At 39.4% G+C, this 13,719-nt stretch overlaps 1 long non-coding RNA gene across 1 annotated transcript; it reads right to left on the bottom strand.

The window, feature by feature from the left end:
* Positions 1–616: 616 nt before the first annotated feature.
* LOC149464786 (uncharacterized) lies at positions 617–6,777 on the bottom strand. Its single transcript, XR_016312294.1, has 2 exons — positions 6,361–6,777; positions 617–4,453 (listed from the first exon to the last, which is right to left on the bottom strand). It is a non-coding gene; the product is annotated as an uncharacterized LOC149464786 (long non-coding RNA).
* Positions 6,778–13,719: the final 6,942 nt, after the last annotated feature.

The following is a 13,719-nucleotide window of genomic DNA, read 5'->3' as shown; positions in this document are numbered from 1 at the left end:
GCCTTATGAGGTGCATAGTGGAGAAAATATAATTGTGTAGGGTTACTTTGGTCACCACTCTATTTTATAATCCCATTCCATCCCCTGCGGTCGGTGTTTAGTTTGTGCAAATTTTATCCTGTAGCAGGACAATAATCCAAGGAATTTTTCCAATCTATGCAAAACCTATTTGAATTAAAAATCAGAAAAACAGATCTCAACCCTATTGAGCTATTGTGGGAAGTGCTTCACTGTAAATTCAGATTAAAATGCTCAACAAGACAGTCACACCTCTGGGAAGAGCTGAAGAAGGCGTGGGATGAAATTTCCCTGAATATCTTCAAATACTGACAGCTAGAATGCCAAAGGTCTGCAAAGCTGTAGCTGTTACTAATAAAAGATTCTTTGATTAATGCAACATTTGATGAATAGAGAGGTCTTCTTCAATAAAAAGAATGTTATAACATTCTCAGTATATTGATTATATCATCTGATCCATTTTTATGGTACCTTGGTAAATCAAAGTATCAACTATTATCAAAACATGAACATTTCGAGGCAATTCCAAACTTTTAAATAATAGTATAAATAATAAGTAATATTGTATATTTTTTTTTTACAAATGACAGAGACTGTCTGTTCTTAAACTCCCTTTAGTTTTATAAAACTCTTGATATATCCACAGCACATAAACAAGAAAATGTTCTCATTTTTCCTTCTCTTCTTATGCGTTGAAAAAGCATAAGATGGCTTTAACAACTAGCTGAACACATTTCATACTATGTCCATAATAAACCAATATTCTACAAATGCTTTATCTACAAAATCCTTGTGGCTGCACAAAGCACAAGATGCATGTTCCCTATTGCCTTGCAAGTGAAGCTTTCATTGTGGCTGATTTACCAAAGAAGTACAGCATGTTTTGTCTGCTAAGTGAATTTTTACTTTTCAAGGAGACTTTCACTTTATGAATGTAGTGAAAGTTCTCTTTGCAAAGAATACCCAATTGAGTGCAACGAAAATTAAAACATAATTATTCTTGCACATGATTAGATGACAGATGAGAGATGTTAGCACACTTTTGTCTCATTCAGTAAGCTAAGTGAACATTCGTTTGCAAAATGAGCATATGTTACTCCTTTAGTTAATCAGTCACATTGGGTGCACCATGGTAACGGTTCATTGCTCCTAGATTGTAAGCTCCAAGGATCAGGCCCTCCTATCCCTCTTGTATTGAACTGTATTATTGCTGTATTGTCTCCCATTATATTGTAAAGTGCTGAGCAAACTGTTGGCGCTATATAAATCCTGTATAATAATAATAATAATAATTGTTCCTTCAAAATGTAAATGTGTGGACAGGTAATGGACATTAAAGTACTTACAATTTTCAGTAATATAAATAAAAAACAAAAATAGTCCACTCTCGTATGTGTAATGACTCTAAAAAAATTTAAAAAAGTAAATGAGGATTAGAGTAAGCTATCATTAACTTCTACAGCTACAGATGCTGAAGAGCAATTCATCCTCAAAGTTAACATTAGAAATACTGAAGTATTTCTCCAAATCAGGTTAGCTCACCCTGCTCTTCACCAGTACTCTCACCAGTGAATCAACAGCCTTCTAATCTCTAAAATACCTTTCATACTTGGGCATAAGCATTTTCAGGCAATTTGTAACTTTTTTGTGCATTTTTACATCATTTTTGGACTTTTTCAGGCTTCAGCTTTTTGTTTTAGACAAGGGAAACCTAGTTACTACAAGGAAGAGAAGCAGAAAAAGTGATTTCAGGGGGTTTACAGACACTCATTAAAGTCTACAACATTGTCCCAAAAACAGTCATGTAGTTTTTTGAGCTTCGAGTGACAAATGACAAGCTTTAAGTGCCTAAACACTTAGGTGTATGAAAATATTGACGTTTAGGAAACGTACTTAAAATCACCCAGGAGTGAATGGAGGGGGGCATGGGGGGGGGGAGCGTGAACCCAGAGCAGTGTTTCTCAACCTTTTTTTCAGTCAAGGCACCCTTTAAAATTATGGACAGTCCTGAGGCACCCTTTAAAATTATGGACAATCCTGAGGCACCCTTTAAAATTGTGGACAATCTTGAGGCACCCCATTCTAAAATGGGGTGTCTCTAGACTGTCCATAATTTTAAAATGGCACCCCATTCTAAAATGTGAAAAACTATTCTAATAGTTGTATATAACGCAGCAACATCCACACATTTAGGACACCCAACATTAGAGGTGATTCATTCTTCCAATGCAAATACACTTTTGCACACTGGTACTGACTAGTATTCCAATGTTTCTCTTCTCCCTCAGTTTTTCTCCATCACTGAGCTAATGTGACCCCAGCACTGATGGAGAGGGGCAGGGGAGGGCCAAACTAGGATGTGTGCAGGCAGCTGACATCCTCCTTATCAACTATGTTATTGGTTGTCAGGATGCCGGCGGCTAGAAGGTCATAATGGTGCACAATGAAAACCTGTGGCTTTGTGTAACAAGAAGGCAGGCTTGTCCTATCCGCTGGCTTGTATACAAGTTTTGGGCAATTTTTAGACTTTTTGCCAAGGCACCCCTGAAGGAACCTCAAGGCACCCTGGTTGAGAAAGGCTGACTTAGAGGATGACATAATCTACATTGCCTGCAGACACAGAGGTCAGTGAAGGCATATTTTAATGCTCTTTTACCATTTGTTAAGCATTTGTACATACTTGCATGTCCATAGCATTGCTACAGGTTCACTTTAATGTAATCCTGCAGTAAGAGAAAAATGTAAGCTGCCATTTTTGACCACCCTCTGACAAAAATGACATCTTGGCTATCTGTGGCTTCAAAGGTTTCTGAGTAACTGACCAGGAACAAGCATACATGGATACTAGATCTGCATATCTGTTTTGTGTCAGTGGTTCAAAACATATTGAAACCAGAAGATCAGCATGACAGCTTGGAAAACTAGCGTTTACACCCCGGTCACATCAAATCAGTCTTTGAAATCGTGTGACTTACAGTGAAGTTGCGCGCTGTCAAAGTCAGGTGACATGCCAATTTCAGGTGCAATTTGCAAGACATCTGACACAGATGTCTATGCAAACACAGATGTCTATGCAAATCGCACCAAAATTAGTGCATATACACAGTGGTTAAATGGTTAGCACTTTTGGCAGTACTAGGGTGGTTAGTTCAAATCCCAACCATGGCACCACCTGCCTGGAGTTTGCATGTTCTCCCTGTTCTTGTGTGGGTTTCCTCCTACACTCCAAAGACTTGCTGGTAGGTTAATTGGATCCTGTCTAAATTGGCCCTAATATATGTATGTATGTATGAATGTAAGTTAGGGGCCTTAGATTGTACACTCCTTGAGGGACTGATGTGAATGTACAATATATATATATATATATATATATATATATATATATATATATGTAAAGTGCTGTGTAAATTGACAGAGCTGTATAAGTACCTGAAATAAATAAATAATGTACTCCTTTAAAAATTGATGCGGCCCCAACCAAGTCAGAACCATATCGATATGACCATTCTAATGGCAGGCAATAGAGTTCAACTTGGCATGTGATTTGCAAATCACATGCTAATTCACATCCAGTGTGACCAGGGACTTTAAAAGGAGATGTCAACAATGGCATATTTCACTCAGGTCAGGTTCTGTTAAACTGGCTTCCTACCTGTGTTACAGTAATTTGTGGTGATTGATATTTTACTGCCTCTTATAAGTGAAGGGATTGACGTTGCTCAACTGACCCCAGAAGTCCAATGTTAGGGAATGGCCTCAGCCACCATACTGGCCATGCCCTCTAACGCGTTTCACCCTGTCCACTGGGGTTTGGTCACTGCCTGTCACCATGATGCATGTTAATGCACAGCATTTTGTGACATGCCTTGTGGTGCCATTCATTTGGAATGGTGTTCCAATGCACAGTTATAGTAACCTGGAATACACCTGCACTGTTGCGCACTGCATGGCACATCCTATATATTGTGCTGCACTGTGTTAAATTCTGCATGGACATTTTTTCATATGTTGCCATGCATTGGCAGCCTATTTTAAATGTGTGGGTTGCTTAAATGCAAAGTACAGTACAACATGGTAACACACTATAACAGAAGGTACAAATGTAAAGGGACCCGGTCATGATGAGAAAACATTATTATACGTAATTATATAGCACTGATAATTTAGCACTTCTGCCTTGCAGCACTGGGGTCCTCAGTTCAGATCTGCTCAGGACACCACTTCATGGAGTCCTCCTAGTCCTTATGTAGGTTTCCTCCAGGTGCTCTGGTTTTGCTCCCACGCTCCAAAGACATTCTGGTAGGTACATTGTAGGTTCCAGTGTATGAATGCATGTAAGGCAGGGACTTTGGATTGTAAGCTCCTTTAAGTCAGGGACTGAAGTGAATGTACAGCATGTAAAGCACTGTGTAAATTGTTGATTGTATATCAATACCTATTAAAAAATAAATAAATGTGAGCTGAACATGTCTCATTAAATATTGGTATGGTCTAACATATAGCAAAGGCATATAGGCTTCATATACAGCATATTGTCGACAATGGATGAAATATCTTGACTATTGAAACTCCCTCCTCATTGGCCTACCTCATCGCAGGCTATCCCCTCTTCAGTCTATCATGAATGCTGCTGCCAGACTCATCCACTTTATTAACCGTTCCATATCTGCCATCCCTCTCTGCCAATCCCTCCACTGGCTTCCCAATGCCCAATGGATAAAATTAAAAACATTAACAATAACATATAAAGCCATTTATAACTCACCAATCTTGTCTCCAAATATCACCCAAACCATACTCTCCGCTCCTCACACGACCTACTGCTCTCTAGTTCCCTTGTCTCCTCCCATGCTCATCTCCAGGAATTCTCCAGAGCTTCCCCCATCCTCTGGAACTCTCTACCCCAATTTATCAGACTATCGCCTACTCTGCTCACTTTTAGGTGATCTCTGAAAACCTATCTCTTCAGGGAAGCCTATCCTGCCCTCAGCTAATAATGGAATCTTCTATTCCTCCTAACAGTCCATCCTCCACAGTTGTTACCTTTTGTACCACTAGCCCCTCCCTCTTAGATTGTAAGCTCCAAGGAGCAGGGCCCTCCTAACCTTTTTGTATTGAACTGTATTGTTGCTGTATCATCTCCCGTTATATTGTAAAGCGCTGAGAAAACTGTTGGCGCTATAGAAATCCTATATAATAATAATAAAAGCTCTTAGATTGTAAGCTCCAAGGATCAGGGCCCTCCTATCCCTCTTGTATTGAACTGTATTGTTGCTGTATCGTCTCCCGTTATATTGTAAAGCGCTGAGAAAACTGTTGGCGCTATAGAAATCTTGTATAATAATAATAATCCTCCACTAAGCTTTTTATTGTTTATTAAAGCATTTTGTCATGTACCATTAGGATTCACATTTCATCGATCAGACAATTGTCATCCCTGTAAATTCAATCCATCCATCCATCTACCCGTCCATCCATCCATTTCTGCAGATTCTCTTTGGAGAAAGTCATGTTTCCAGGCTCACATAATGATCTGTTTGTCACGCCTGTGTTCTAAGAGCACCGGTGATGAGCAAATCTACGTCTCTAACCTTTGGATAGCAGATGGAGTATCAGGCGGTCGCACTTAATTTTCTCGAACGCTGTTCCATACATAATAGATGCATGTTTCATAACAATGCTGAATGTGGCAAAGAGCTATTAATAACCCTTACCGGTGCAGGTTGGATTGCATAATTTAGCAGCTGGACAGCTGGCTTCACAGGATAAACGTGTTATTGTTTGATGGCTGAAGTTTGATAGAAATGTTTAGCAGGTATAGAGTGGATGTCACTGTTAATAATGTTGAAACTCCCTGTGCACTTGATGCATCCAGCTCAGGGAAGTGGGAGATCAAGGAGTACAAGACGCCGAACATGTTTTGTGATTTGACACATCATATCCCATCAGAAAATCATCAAGCCCTGTTGCTGTGAGAGATGCATCAGCAAGGAGCCTACGGTTTCCCCAGCTGCATATCCTGTTATTGGCAGACGTATGTAGACGAGCTGGATATGGGGGAGGGAGAGGATGAGAAACACATTGATTAAGAAAAATAAATAGGGAAGAGGAGGATAAGTGGAGGGGCACAAGGGGACCTCTCTTTGGATTTCAATAGAGATGGTGGATTTGGAGGTCTAATTAGAATCCCACTCCATTAATCCTTGCAAATACCCTTGGCAATAGTACCTGCCTTCTGATCTGTCCTCTCCTAACATCTTGCTTGGCTCTCAAGCACTGCCAATGCAGTTCTGGCTAATGAAGGTTGCCATCCACAGATACATAGCTCTGGCTATACATTACCTGGAAGTCAGTGAGCTCTGATCCACTCTCTCCAGCCCAGAACCTGGCACTGCTTTACATGTAGAGCAGCTGCTGCCAAAGGAATCTGCATACACCATGTAAAGTGTATGATCAGGAAAGCTGTGCTAGGCAGATGGGGATGCTCTAGGACATCAGCCTGCTGGAAGCACAGCAACTTCCCCAGGATCTATTGCTGTCTGAGTCTTCAATGTCTGCTTCTTTTTTTTTCCCAAAAGTGGGCACACACCCAATCAGACGTCGCTTTGGCTTCCTAGCATACGATTGGAGTTCTGGAAAATGACATGCAGCCTTGCACTTGTCCTCCCCCTCATCCGCCAAGAGTTGCCTTGAATCTTCTAGTACAAGGTGGCTTGCCCAGAACAAGAGCCATTCCTTTTCAAGTTGCTTGCTGCTTCTGTCCTGTGACAGCTTTTATTGTGAAGGAAGGCATCCTGGCATCCCTGTGGATGTGCCTGCTGCCTGCTCATCCCCCTGTCTCGCTGCATCAGCCCAGCTCCCAGAGCACTCACTTCTTTCAGCATCAGCACCCAAACTTGGCTCACTACAAAGCCATTTACACTCATCAGAAACCATTTGTTGATTCCCTTTATTCTACTTACTGATCTAGCGCAGTGAACTAAACCTTCCAGACACAATGAAACAAAGACACTCTAGGCAAGATAATACAAGTAAATGGCAGCTGGCATTTTCACATGAAAATCCACGTGCTGGCCTCTTTTATAAGATGTGCTCAATAGTACGTGATATTCCTCAAGAAATGTCCTATATCACAGGGGATGTAAGGGACTGGCATATAGAACAGAGGGATAGTACATAGAGGTGCATGGCAGGAATCACTATGTAATAGAGGATATACCAAGTACAAGATGCTTTATATCACAGGGGACGTAAGGGACTGGCATATAGAACAGAGGGATAGTACATAGAGGTGCATGGCAGGAATCACTATGTAATAGAGGATATACCAAGTACAAGATGCTTTATATCACAGGGAACGTAAGGGACTGGCATATAGCACAGAGGGATAGTACATAGAGGTGCATGCCAGGAATCACTATGTAATAGAGGATATACCAAGTACAAGATGCTTTATATCACAGAGGATGTAATACACAGCAAATTGATAGACAGATATGAGCTTGATAAAGCTACTTTTACAGACATTTGAGCTTTTTTTTATTCCTCTAAACTCCAGTGAACTAAACCTTCCAGACAGAATAAAACAAAGACACTCTAGGCAAGATTATACAAGTAAATGGCAGCTGGCATTTTCGCATGAAAATCCACTGGTTGGCCTCTTTTATAAGATGTTCTCAATAGTACACAATGATATTCCTCAAGAAATGTCCTATATCACAGGGGACGTAAGGAATTGGCATATAGCACAAAGAGATGGTACATAGAGGTGCATGCCAGGAATCACTATGTAATTGAGGATATACAAAATATAAGATGCTTTATATTACAGAGGATGTAATACATAGCAAAATGATGGACAGATATGATTTATGGCCCCATGCACACTTAGGCTCAAAACCACTACTTTTACAGATATTTGAGCTTTTATTTTTTTTTACTGCCTCTAAACTCCAGTAAACTAAACCTTCCAGAAAGAATAAAACAAAGACACTCTAGGAAAATAATACAAGTAAATGGCAGCTGGCATTTTTGCATGAAAATCCACGGGCTGGCCTCTTTTATAAGATGTGCTCAATAGTACCTGATATTCCTCAAGAAATGTCCTATATCACAGGGGACATAAGGCACTGGCATATAGCACAGAGGGATGGTACATAGAGGTGCATGCCAGGAATCACTATGTATTAGAGGATATGCCAAGTACAAGATGTTTTATATCACAGAGGATGTAATACACAGCAAATTGATGGACAGATACGAGCTTGAAAAAGCTACTTTTACAGATATTTGAGCTTTTTTTTTTTTTATTCCTCTAAACTCCAGTGAACTAAACCTTCCAGACAGAATGAAACAAAGACACTCTAGGCAAGATTATACAAGTAAATGGCAGCTGGCATTTTCACATGAAAATCCACTGGCTGGCCTCTTTTATAAGATGTTCTCAATAGTACATGACATTCCTCAAGAAATGTCCTATATCACAGGGGATGTAAGGGACTGGCATATAGCACAGAGGGATAGTACATAGAAGTGCATGCCAGGAATCACTATGTAATAGAGGATATACAAAGTATAAGATGCTTTATATCACAGAGGATGTAATACATAGCATGGTAGCCAATCAGCTTCTAACTTCAGTGTGTTCAATTAAGCTTTGACAATAAAACCTGGAAGCTGATTGGTTTCTATGCAGGGCTACACCATATTTTGCAAGCTCCAGTTTTAGTAAAGCAACCCCTAAAGGTGTTTACAGGAGTTTAGAGGTAGAAAAGAAAACATCACCTGTGCGTTCAGGAGAGAAGCTTTTGAGCCTCAAAAAGTCCTGCCACACCTAAGCACATCAAAACGCGTGCTAACAAGTAAAGAATATTTTTAAGTGTGAATCAAACAAAAATCATTGAAAAAATCAAGTTCAATCAATAAAGTGTTCATTCAGTGAACTTTCCTTTGGATAATGAAAAATATGTGCATCTGTCATCATCCACCATATATCTGCTAACCTCACGCAGTGTGACCTCACATTGTACAATGTTACAGTCTAACTGCACCAATTGGACTCAGAAGATCAGCTTGCTGAAGGAAGACTCCAAAGTAAGCTCCCTCCTGATAAGCATCTTTGTATCAGCCGTATTCCTCATTAAAAAGAACTCAACATAGTGCTTTAACCTTTTAAACTTTTATTCATCAATTAAAACATAAGAAATACACTCACGTTCCAGAGGTGTATTTTGCACCAGGTATGATGAAGATCCAGTGATGTACTGATTAGACACAAGATGGCAGTATCAGCTCAGCAGCAGAGTCCTGTACAAGCTCAAAACAGACACCATCCATAAAGTAATGCAAGGCAAAGCATGGGCCCTCTTAATGAATGCTATTGCCTGCTGTAATGTCGTTTTAAGAGTCGTTTGTAGACTACTGCAAGCAGCTGTCCCGATGAATGGCAACGTCGTGCCGTCATCCGCACACTCCTCCCCAACATGTTTCGTCACTAGTCATGTAACTTTATCAAGGGGTTTAGACAGTAACATTGTATAATGTGAGGTCACACTACGTGAGGTGAGCAGATATATGGTGGAGGATGTCTTTGCATGGGAATAAATGACAGATGCACATATTTTTCGTTATCCAAAGGAGGGTTTACTGAATGAACACTTTGTTGACTGAACTTGATTTTTTGAATGATTCACACTTAATATTCTTTAATATTTATTTTTTTGTGTGGTTTATGCTATATATATTGTTTTTTTTGTGTGGTTTTTGTTATATATATATATATATATATATATATATATATATATATTTATATTGTTATTTTAACTTTAATATTTTTTCTACTATTTTTTTCTTCTAATATATATGTATTTTGTCACTTTCTTTTTTGGTTATATGATGGTTTGTGCCATTATTTCATATAGCCCAGCATTTTTTCACTTCATATTGTGATCATATAATTTGCCCCACTGAGACATGGGTTGTGTGCACTAGCGGCTACAGCATTTAATTGTCATTTTTGTTTTTATTTTGTTTAGCGCTTCAGTTATTCAATTTATTTTGGCCTAAATGCTCCTACACATGCTTGAAAAAATGCCGCTTCAGAGCGCTTTTGCAGCTGTTTTTCTCGTGCCAGGTGAAAAGCATTTAGAAGAGTCCCAGTGTGCATGAGATTCATAGGTTCATATATATATTGGGGGCAATATGTAATAGAGAGTATGCTACATATGAGATTCCCTATATCACAGTGGATGTAGGGCAATAGCATACAGCATTGCACAAAGGGATGTACTTAAGGGTGCATGACAGGTATCATAAGGAGTCCTTTTTTATATATATATATATATATATATATATATATATATATATATATAGTCGAACAATGGACAACTATCATGGTTGTACATTTTAGGTAACCTTGATGCTGATAAATATTGTGAGCAATAAATGCCAAGTAAAAGATGCTTCAGATCAAAAGGTCCAAAACACTGCACAACTAGCAAAATATTGGAGAACAGGTGAAATTAGCCTCAGCCAGCTTCTTCCAAAGTCATGACCCCAACGCGTTTCACAACATCCATGGGGCTTAATTGTGGAGAGCCTCCATGTAAGAGGATGCAATATATAGCAGAGTTATGGATACTGGGGGACTATGTAATAGAAAGTTGGGGAATAGCATTTAGCACAGAGCAATGGTGCAGAGCAGTGCATTCCAGGTATCACTGGAGACTCTATGTAGTAGGGATATGCAAAGTAGTAAAATGCTTTATATCACGGGGGATGTAAGGAGATGCAACATAAAGCAGAGGGGTCAATTCTCATCTCACATCTCATGGGGCCCCCTACTGACCCCGGGCCCTCGGGCAGTGCCCGAGATTCCAAATGGTCAGTCCGCTCCTGCCTTTGTTATGTGATGCACTTCCATGGTGATATATGTGTGACACCCAACTACCACCTGTATATCCCAAATCTTTCCTACCAAGAGCATTTTACAGACAATCCTACATACTGGAGTAATCTGTGTCTCAGCAATGTAATATAGATTTGTGTGTGAATACCTCCTTGAATTGAGGAAAGATTTGGGAAATTCCTCTATGACATCTCTTAAAATCTGCTATTAAACAAAGACACTCTTCTTAGATCCCTAAATATATTACATGCTTCTATGACAGCTGGCATCCATAATATATGACATGACCTGTGATTTCTGTCATTTCCTCCACAATATATGACCTTCCCATGTAACACTAATAACACTACATCCCTGTCAGGCATGCAATTATAATGTCTGACATCAAGCAGCACTCCTGTTGATGTCTGTCCGGTTTTGTGAATTATGTCATTTACCATCATAGGCAACAGCCCCTTGTGCTATATATATATATATATATATATATATATATATATATATATATATATATATACCCTGCACTATCCCAAGAGATAGATGGCATCCTTGATGTGGATTTTTTTTTCTTGAAGGGAAATATATCCCTCACAAAAACAGATCAATTGCCTTATTCTGTTACCCGATAGCAACAAACCCGATTCTTTTTTTTTTGGACTCCTATCTGCAATGGGAACTGGATTTGATAATATGGAGAAACACAGCATGCAACAACACCTAGGGAGGGATATAATGAAAGCCTGAAAAGCTCTTAACAGACCATTCACGCTGTGCCAGTTTCCTCCATCTATGCTATCTGCACCTATTATGGTTAGCAGGATTCACTAGGTAATATTCTCTCAGTTAGAACTTACAAAATGCATCAGTTTGTACCAACATTAGTCTAGAAATCTTTACTGACCCCAAAAAATAAATTCCTAAAATGTGGCTGTTGCACACCTGAGCCTTCTACCTCCGATGCGCACATTTTTATAGAATTTCTAGGACACTGTCTAAGATCCCCTTCCACAAATACTTGAATATAGTCGATTCCTGCTTGTCTTCGCCAAATGTTCTTCAGTGACATTTTCCTGATAGACTGGAATGTTTTCATCCACTCTAAAATGACATTTCATTTATTTTACACTGAGTAGATTGACATTTTTTACTGCTTCATACTGAAAAGTTTAATGAAAACCTGACCTGAAAGAAGTACCATAGCCACTGCTAAGCTCTCCTTCTGAAGATGCCTGTTGCCTGGCTATCATGCAGACCATTGGGCAATAGTACTTTTATTATTCAGTATTATTATCTTTCAGCATCTGTGATATCCTCAAAAATGTTTTATATACAGTTGTGTTCAAAATAATAGCAGTCAGACATCACTAACCTGATCAATCACTGTTTTTGGTAGAAATTATATTTTTACATGGCAAATAATTTACTAGCAGGTGTAGTAGAGTAATAGAAATCCAAGAGACCCAACAATCATGACATGCATGCTGCTGATTCTGTGTAATTGAATCACTAATTGAAAGGGGCATGTTCAAAATAATAGCAGTGTGGAGTTCTATTAGTGAGGTCATTCATTCTTTGAAAAACAGGTGGCAATTATTGCCCTTATTTAGGGAAGGAAGGCAGCAAATGTTGTACATGCTGGTTACAGTGCATTTCTCTCTGAAATTCTGAGGAAAATGGGTCGTTCCAGACATTGTTCAGAAGAACAGCGTACCTTGAATAAAAGGTTGATTGGAGAGGGGAAAACATATAAAGAAGTGCAGAAAATGATAGGCTGCTCAGCTAAAATGATCGCAAATGCTTTAAAATGGCAACCAAAACCTGAAAGACGTGGAAGAAAGCGAAAAACTACCATTTGAAGAATAGCCAAAATGGCAAGGACTCGGCCAACAATCAGCTCCAAGAAGATCAAAGAAGATCTAAAGTTACCTGTGAGTACTGTTACAATTAGAAGACGCCTATGTGAAGCCAAGCTATCTGCAAGAAGCCCCCACAAAGTCCCACTGTTGAAAAAAAGACATGTGCTGAAGAGGTTACAATTTGCCAAAGAGCACATTGACTGGCCTAAAGAGAAATGGCGCAACATTTTGTGGACTGATGAAAGTAAGATTGTTCTTTTTGGGTCTAGTGGTCGGAGACAGTTTGTCAGACGACCCTCAAACACTGAATTCAAGCCACAGTACACTGTGAAGACAGTGAGGCATGGTTGCGCAAGCATCATGATATGGGGATGTTTCTCATACTACGATGTTGGGCCTATTTATCGCATACCAGGGATCATGGATCAGTATGAATACATCAGAATACTTGAAGAGGTCATGCTGCCTTATGCTGAAGAGGAAATGCCCTTGAAATGGGTGTTCCAGCAAGATAACGACCCCAAACACACCAGTAAACGTGCAACATCTTGGTTCCAGACCAACAAGATTGATGTTATGGAGTGGCCAGCCCAATCCCCGGATCTTAATCCAATAGAAAACTTGTGGGGTGACATCAAAAATGCAGTTTTTGAGGCAAAACCAGGAAATAGAGAATGGAATGTAGTCCAATCATCCTGGGCTGGAATACCTGTTCACAGGTGCCAGAAGTTGGTTGACTCCATGCAACACAGATGTACAGCAGTTCTCAGAAACAGTGCTTATACAACTAAATATTAATTGATTCAAAGGAAAGCAAAATCTTCAAACATTTTTCAGTTTATATAGTGTTTGAGTTTCACCCTGTGGTTACTGACATGTCACCCCACTTAGTGTCCACATCTAAATGGCTGTATTAAACACCTTACCCTCTCAAAACTTGTC

The sequence above is a fragment of the Staurois parvus genome, unplaced genomic scaffold (assembly GCF_062004578.1).
Source record: "Staurois parvus isolate SC_StPar_1 unplaced genomic scaffold, SC_StPar_1.0 ptg000147l, whole genome shotgun sequence".
Lineage (NCBI taxonomy): Eukaryota > Metazoa > Chordata > Amphibia > Anura > Ranidae > Staurois > Staurois parvus.
This window is presented reverse-complemented; position numbering and strand designations above follow the sequence as displayed.